This window comes from Carassius carassius, chromosome 19, assembly GCF_963082965.1.
Source record: "Carassius carassius chromosome 19, fCarCar2.1, whole genome shotgun sequence".
NCBI lineage: Eukaryota > Metazoa > Chordata > Actinopteri > Cypriniformes > Cyprinidae > Carassius > Carassius carassius.
In genome coordinates this window covers 31,239,288-31,248,194 of record NC_081773.1, presented here as the reverse complement: position 1 = coordinate 31,248,194, position 8,907 = coordinate 31,239,288, and positions in this window count along the sequence as shown.

Sequence of the window (8,907 nt, the reverse complement as noted above, 5' to 3'; positions counted from 1 at the left end):
CTATTAATTTATTGTAATAATCTTTCTTAGTTTTCCTCAAGATATTAGTCAATTTATTTTTATATTTCTTGTACTTATTTTCCGCCTCTTTGGTTCTTTGTTTAAAAAACTCCTTATAAAGCAAGTTCTTCTTTTTGATTGCATTTTTCAATCCCTTTGTAATCCAGGGATGACCTTTTTTATTTGAAATTGTACATATTTTCTTCAATGGACAATTTTTGTCATATAGTTGTTTAAATATTCTCATAAACTCATCATAGGCATCATGTACATTGCTCTTGTCATATACACCGTCCCAATTTTGTACAAATAAATCATTCTTAAAAACATTCAAGGACTCTTCTGATCTTAATCTTTTGAATTTACTTAGTGGTTCCTGATGAGGCTTACAATCGCTATCAAACACTGTAAATACGGGCAAATGATCACTGATGTCACTTATTAATATTCCACTTATTGCATCATTAAAGATTTCATTTGTTAGAATATTATCAATTAGTGTAGCGCTATGGGTCGTTATCCTCGTAGGTCTAGTGATTTTAGGGTACAAATTCAAGCTATAGATTGTGCTAATGAAATTTTCTATCAATTTATGCTTATTTGGATTGAGCATATCTATGTTGAAGTCTCCACAAACAATGATTGTTTTACTAGCTTTTTTGATATACATTTCCTCCATATATTCACTAAATTTTTCAACACATGAGCCTGGTTTTCTATAAATACAACTTAGAATCACATTCTTCCTATGTTCTCTATGTAACTCAATTGTTAAACATTCAAATATATTTTCAACAATGAGACTCATATCCTCCACAACACTAAATCTCAAGTTAGTGTCCACAAATAATGCAACACCTCCTCCTGCTCCATGTTTTCGGTCCATGTGTACAAAATTTGGAGCACTTTATGCTTCCATCTGCTGACAAGATTTATGGAGATGGTTATTTCCTTTTTCAGCAGGACTTTAGCACCTGCCCACAGTGCCAAAACCCCTTCCAAGTGGTTTGCAGACTATGATATTACTGTGCTTGTTTGGCCAGCCAACATGCCTGACCTGAACCCCACATGGAATCTATGGGATATTTTCAAGAGAAAGGTGAGAAACAGTGGATCCAGAAATACAGGCGAGCTAAAGGTTCAATAGTGGCTCAGAAGTACCACAGGCTGATTGCTTCCATGCCACACTTCATTGATGCTGGAATTTGGAGATATGATTCCCTTGGAATTTGAAGTTGGTGACACAGTCTACGAACATCTCTTTATTGATGTGGATGGGTGTGTGTGCTCCACCTTTCTCCTTCCTGAGGTCTACTATGAGTTATTTGGTTTTCTTAGTGTTGAGCAGCAGGTTGTTATCAGTGCAACATGCATTCAGATGGTCCACCTCCTCCCTTTAGGCTAATCCACTTTGTGCTTGATGAGTATGATCACTGTAGTGTCATCTGCAAACTTGACAATGATATTAGAACCATGCACAGGATCGCAGTCGTAGTTAAAGAGAGAATAGAGGAAAGGACTCAGCACATAGCCCTGTGGTACACCGGTGATAAGAATAAGGGTGGAAGAGCAGTAGTAGTCTAACCGAACATGCTGGGGTCTGTTGATCAGAAAGTCCAATAGCCAATTGAAGAGTGGAGTACTAGTACCCAAGTCTCTAAGTTTGCTGTTTAACTTGGATGGGATGACGGTGTTGAAGGCTGAACTGAAATCAAGGAACAGCATAAGTGTTTTTATTGTCCAAATGAGAGAGGCCAGAGTAGAGCGCTATAGAAATTGCATCTTCCATGCACCTTTTCTTGGGTTAGGCAGTTTCGATGGGAGACAGGTTTTGAGGTGTGACAGGACCAGTGGCTCAAAGCACATGGTGATGATGGGGTAAGCGCTACTAAGTGGTAATCATTATGGCATGTTGTGGAGGAGTTTTTTGGTATTGGCACAATGGTCTTAAAATAGGTGGGCAAATTAGCGGGGAAAGTTACAGGTTGAATAAGTCTGTCTGTATAATTAGTTGTATATTACCACACGACAGATGAATATGTGCAAAAAGCTGTTTAAAATCAATGACAAAAGGATATTTGGAGTCAATTTTTTAAATGTTTTTGAAAAAGTCTCTTCTGCTCACCAATGCTGCATTTATTTGGTCAAAAAATAGAGAAAGATCTGTAATATTGTGAAATATTATTACAATTTAAAATATCAGTTTTCTTTTTTAATATATTGTAGTTTATTCCTGGGATGCAAAGCTGTATTTTCAGCATCATTCCTCCAGTCTTCAGTGTCACATGATCTTCAGAAATCATGAAAATATGATGATTTGCTGCTCAAGAAACATTTCTGATTATTATCAGTGTTGAAAACAGTTGTGCGGCTTCATATTTTTGTGGAAATCGTGATACATTTGATTTTTCAGGATTCTTTGATGAATAGAAAGTTCAAAAAAATATTTTTAATGGAAATCTTTTGTGACATTATACATGTCTTTATTGTCACTTTTGATCAATTTAATGCATCCTTATATATATATAAAAAAACACCTACTGACCCCAACCTATTTCTACCTTTTGAGTAGAAGTGTCTTTTTCAGCTGTTTGTCACCTGAGACTCATTTTAGGTCAGTATAATGTGTGTCTGCTAGGTCTACTATACAGTACAGTCATCGCAACCTCACCTCGCTCTTCAGCGAACAAACTTAGCTTATTATTGTGCAGATGACACCGCCATCATAACATTAGCTGTTGGCAGGTGAGCCTCACATGATCCAGTCCCTCAGGGTCTGTTGACTCAATCCCAGCCATTACACAAAGCACTGTTTTCTTTTCCCGCGCAAATATATAGTGGTCGACACGGGTCATGAATCATCACTCAAACGATCCAGGTATTAGCCACAGGTTTCATGGATAAAACTGTGTAATTGGCCAGACTCTGGTGGATAAATATAGAAACAAGCAAACGTCAGTGGTGAGAGCGCATATATGTATCCGAATAATGAAGTCTCTGCTCAGAAGTACACTTTTGATTAGCCGCTGTATGTCAAAAGCATGACGGAAGTGATTAAAGCGTTCACCCTGAAGACGACGCGCTTTTCAACCATCACTCAAGAATAGAAATGCAGTAAATTGGCAACACCGGTGGGTTTTCCTTCACACCGCAGAATGACTGATTGATGACTAGCCTATTTATAATGCATTTTTACATGTGTTGTGCATTGGGACACTTTACGGTAGACTTAAGGAGGAGACAGAGCGGCTATGACAGAATGAGGCCAGGACCAAAATCGTAGAAATGGTAAAAAACAGCTGATAGGCCTGTCAAAAGCGCAAGACAAGCCGAGATTGGAATATTTCCAACCGCTGCCTGCCTTTGACCCACATGTCTCTCAAATATTAGGATCATTTTGGCAAATACTGTCAGCTAAATCTGGCTCTGTTCTGTCTGCATGCGTATGCGGACAAGTGGATGAAGAAACTGGAGTAGACATGCAGAGAAGCGCTTGTGATGTACTGCTTATTATTGGTTTGCTATTGGTTCACATGCATGAAGTGCATAAGGAATCCCAACATAATTTAGTATGGTGCATATCCATTGGAGATTGCCACACTCCTCATCACTACATCTGGTTTACAAAACAAAACAAAAAAAACAGTCACACTTGTTATTAATTGCGCTACTGTATTTATTCGTAACATATTGTAGACACTGTATATTCTGTACTCACTGCTTATTGCACTTCTGGTTAGATGCTAACTGCATTTCGTTGCCTTGTACCTTACATGTGCAATGACAATAAAGTTGAATCTAATCTAATACAATTTTTAAGGAATACTTGTTGTGCATTTGTATTCAGCAACAATACATTAAGTTCAAATATTAAAGACGTATATTGTTACAAAAATCTATAAATGCTGTTCTTCTGGACTTTCCACAATCATATTAAAAAGTGTTACTCAAGCATCTGCATCTGCATGGTTTAATGCATATTCTTATCTCATGATATTTAGTCAGGCTGTTTTTCTACTCCACAGTATCTAGTTCTCTCCAGAGCCGCTGAAGGGTTCACTTCTTGCTGAAGGGCAGACAGCAGCGGTCACATCATTTCTCCAGGAGGGAATTGATGCTGAATCTTCCTGTTAATGGCTCTGAGCTCCTGCCAATGAGCCACTTATACCACAACACTGAGGACATGATGTCACACCGGCTTCTGGAGTCCTGGACGAGAGTTTTCCCTGCAGTAGCTCGTTTCCAAGAACTGCGAGTTAGGTTTCAAATCACATTTGAATGTCACTTTTTAGTCAGATTGGAAAAAAGAAACTCTATTTCTATTAGTGCACTCTCTAAAGTGTCAGGAGTGACAACCACATTAAAATATGATACTGAATCCCCTAAATTATCGCTTTGTGTGTGATAAACAAAACCTCAGAATACCATTAAAAAAAAACCTCTAGCAACAATTGATTCCAAATTACGATAGAAATTTAGTTGGCTTTACCGTTAAATTGTTGCATTTTGCAGACACTTTTATCCAAAGTGACACGCATTTAATCAGTTCATGCATTCACTGGGAATCGAAGCCATGATTATTTGACAGATTTATGCGTATTGCATTGGTTCTTTCGTACACTATGCAACATAAACTCTGACAGCCTCATGCAACTCATGCATGCATGCTGTTTGTGTTTCTGACAATGTCACGTTTCCTCGTCTCTGCACTGCTGGTTGCTGACAGAATCATATTCATAACACTGTTTCAGCCTTCAAGGCAGCTTGGGTCCATGTTACGAACAGTCGGTTATCAAACCGTACACCCAGTGAATCTGCAGACTAATGGATAATAAATCTATGCATTATGGATGAAAAGAGAAAATGGGATTTTCCAAGAATAGTTCACATGCGTTAGTGTCTGATTACTTTAAGTATTAGAGGCACGAACATCTAGATGTTTGTAATGAGAACTTTGAGATACGCTAGTTAAACTATTAATTAATTAATTAATTGTTTTAAACACATCAAATTCTGATTTTGGCTCACCTTTTTCGACCTTCTTGACTTTATTAACCAAGTTATTTATTATTATTATTATCATTATTCAATTTTTGCATTTTATTTATATTTTAGATATTTATGTATTGAAAATAAATGATTGTTGTTGATGTTAAGTAACGTTTTTAATGTTGACTGAAATATTTAAAAGCAATATTTTGTTCATTGAGATAACTATAATAAGTGTTAATAAGTGATAAGTATAATAAGGGATACTATATAACTATAATAAGTGTTTGTTGGAATAACTTGAAGCTACTTTGACTAAATTAATATTAGACTTTTTTTCCTTTTAAAGAAATTTAAGCAGTGCTGAAATCATAACTGCAAACTGAAATTTGAATAAAATTAATTAAAAACCTATATCAACAAAATTAATATTATTTATAAATGAAAAAGAAACAAAATTACTGGAAACAACACTAAAATTCAATAAAATAAAATAAAAATGAGCTAAAATGATACAATAAAATTATATTTCTATATATAAATAACATTAAAAATATGAATTTATACAAATAAAATAAACAGTAAAAATACAATTATATATATATTTAAGTACTAAAATTACAACTACAGACTAAAACTGCAATAAAAATTAATTAAAGCTATTGGATTTTTAAATAATTTTTTTTTAAATGTCAAAAGCAGCACATTTCAGGACTGCTAAAAGTGAAACTAAAATAATAAAAGCTCATTCAAAATATTAATGAAAACTACCACACTGCTTCGAGGTTGACATTCAACATTTTCTGAAGGTTAAGCTTCTCTTTTACTAACCATTTGCTGAAAGACAAGAAACGACTGCATTTTCAGGCCATCTTTTGTGATATGACAGACACCTGAAAAGGACCGCCATTCATATTAGTGGAGTGAAATACTTTAATTAAATCCTCTCTGTCTCGGCGGTTCTCGGGTTAATTACACATTGTAAAGTTAATTAAACCGCTAGTTTTATGAGGACCGTGAACCCTCTGTGCTCCAGCGTTTGGTGAATGGGTGTTTTATAAGAAGTGACTGCAGTCATTTACCAGTGTATTTTATATAATATGAAGTTTCCCAAAAGAGGTGGAGGGGGAAAGTGTTCTCACAAGTTATCAAAATCAAATCTGTCCTATAAATTAATTAGAAATGCTCTGTATAATGATTTGCTGCAAATTAGATGGAAATGAGATAAAATATTCATTGAACTATCTGGGGAATGTGCCCAACAGGCTTGGGTCTGGCTCCAAACGCTGTCCATATGGCAGTAATGTGCAGCAGTGTTGCAGAAGTGTTGGTCTGATGCCTGTTGGCAGACGGAGGCAGATCTGCTCGTATCTGATGTGTGTGGAGTGAAAGATAATGAGATTGTTGTAAGTCTTAAGTACAGAACCTGCCCCGGGGTTCGCACTTCAGAGCCGCGCAGATCTCGCCTGCTGTTTGCCTTTAAAAACGCATTTACTTTGTCTTCTTCACAAACTTCGGGAGCTGCTTTCAACAGCTGCTCTTTCTGATGCACAAACCGCTTTTGTTCGTGAAGTCGGCCGCAGTTTACGGCTTGCTCTGGCTGAGAGACGCTCACTTAAACCGTCTGACTGGCTTGTTTTGTTTCAGAATATTTGCTGTCAGAAATCATGCCTGATTGAAATATGTTATTGAAGTGAAATTTTGGTACTTTTCTCCATTCAAGTTGTAGACTATTAAAGTAAAAAACCCATAAAGTATGTAAGAAAAAAAAATTGTATAAGTGTGTTTAGACTTGTTTAACAATCTAATTAGTGTTAACTACAAACACACACACACACACACACACACACACACACACACACACACACACACACATACATAATTTAAATCTTTATGAAATATGATACATTTAGAAATTAGAAAGCTATTTTAAAATAATAAAAAATAAAATTAGAATTGGTGTCTTGGCAACTAAATTAAATAAGTAACTGTACTAAAATTGCTAAAACTAACCTGTAAAAAAAATATTTTAAATGTAAATATAAAAAATATATAAAAAATAAAGTAATTTTTACAATTGGTAAAACTGAATGAAATATTCAAATAAAAGCTATTTCAACATATTCATAAATGCAGAAAAAGTTGACAACTACTAATGTAGCACTGCTGGCCTGTTGTGACCAGAGATGCAGGTGTGTTTGATAGACTCCGCCCACTCCTCCTCCTCCTCCAATCAGAACGCTGGAGTGTCTCTTGTGGTTGATCAGTGAGACTCTGGTCTTTCTGGAGTCGTTCTGTCTCTGTGCGGTTGGGTCATATAATGTTTCCTCTCATCTCCCTCATCATCTGTGCTCTGCTTTTGTTTCTTTATTCGTCCGGGCCTCTATTTTAGGCTCTATATAGTGAGTGTTTGTCTCCACAGCACCTTAAAGAAAAACATTTTCTTTTGAGATGTGTTTTATTGTTTGTTTTTTACAGGCATTTTTCTTTTTTTGGCTTATTTGAGTGCTTTTGAGTAGATTATACAGTATTTCACACAGAACTCGTAAATAAAATGTGTGTGTGTGTGTGTGTGTGTGTGTGTGTGTATAGCTTTTGTTAATGTTAACTAGATATTATTTTTTATATTTTCTGTTTTCATTTTAATCTTTAACATTTTCATAATTCTGATGTGTATTTTTGTTATTTTAATATTATTTAAATATTATAAATACCATTCCAGCTAAAAGTGAAAGTAAAAGTAAAAACATACAAAATTAAAAGTTACCAAAATTATAAAAGGCAACACTTCTCATTTTAATTTATTTTATCTTGATGTACTGAAATAATTTAAATAGATATAAAATTAATAAAATCACAAAGACACAGACCAAAAACTCTTGAAATAGGAAGAACACAAGAAAATAACAAATGTTTAACTAAAATGACAATGAAAACTGAAAATATAAAAATAAAAAAACTCAAACTATTAATAAAATCTATAATAGTATCTAAGTTATATATTTTTATGATTTTTTTTATTAATTTTAGTGCTGTCAAACGATTAATCACATCCAAAATAAAAGTTTTTGTTTACATAATATATGTGTGTGTGTGCTGTGTATATTTATTATGTAAACATAGACACACACATGCATGTATATAAGAAAAATATGTTATGTTTTTATATTAAATATATTTATATATGATATAAAATATAATAATAAATATATAACATGTAAATATTAATTTCAGTCCATGTTTATTTAAACTCAAATATATTTTTAATGGATTTAGTTTTAGTTAACTAAAATAACACCTATATTCAGTTCTGCTCATGAATATCTACATTTTATTTCTGTAGTGCATTTTACTGCATAGAAATTTGTACTGTTTTCCTCAATAGAGAAAGACTGTTCATTGCAAATATCTATTTTCAATCATCTGCCAGCATATAGATGATCTCCGCGCTAATAGATATGGACTGAAAGCCACACAAGTCCAATTCTGATTTTATGTGGGCTTTTACCGAAGCAGAATTTGTCATAATAAGTGAGTTGCCATAACATCTAAACATGCTGGAAATGCAGATCATAAATATGCTTGGGTGAGTATCTAGAGCCTAATGTTATTAAGCAGGAGGTAGCCAGCTTTCCCAGCCCTTCACAGTCCCCCAAAAAAGTGATTAAAATGAGCATCCATTCAGAGGGATTCACGACGCTTGAGGTTAATGGACTTGCAGTGGTCCGGTCTCGCCGAAGGGTGCCGAGAACTCTGGATAAACCTTGAAACACTGGACAAATCACACCGGCATGCAAAGATGGCAGCGGCCAGCGAAGCATGAGATTAAAAAGCATTAAACCTGAGAACCGCATCATAGCTTTCATAAATTAGCAAAGCAAAAAATAGATGAGGAAAAAGCTGACATCATGGTGAAAG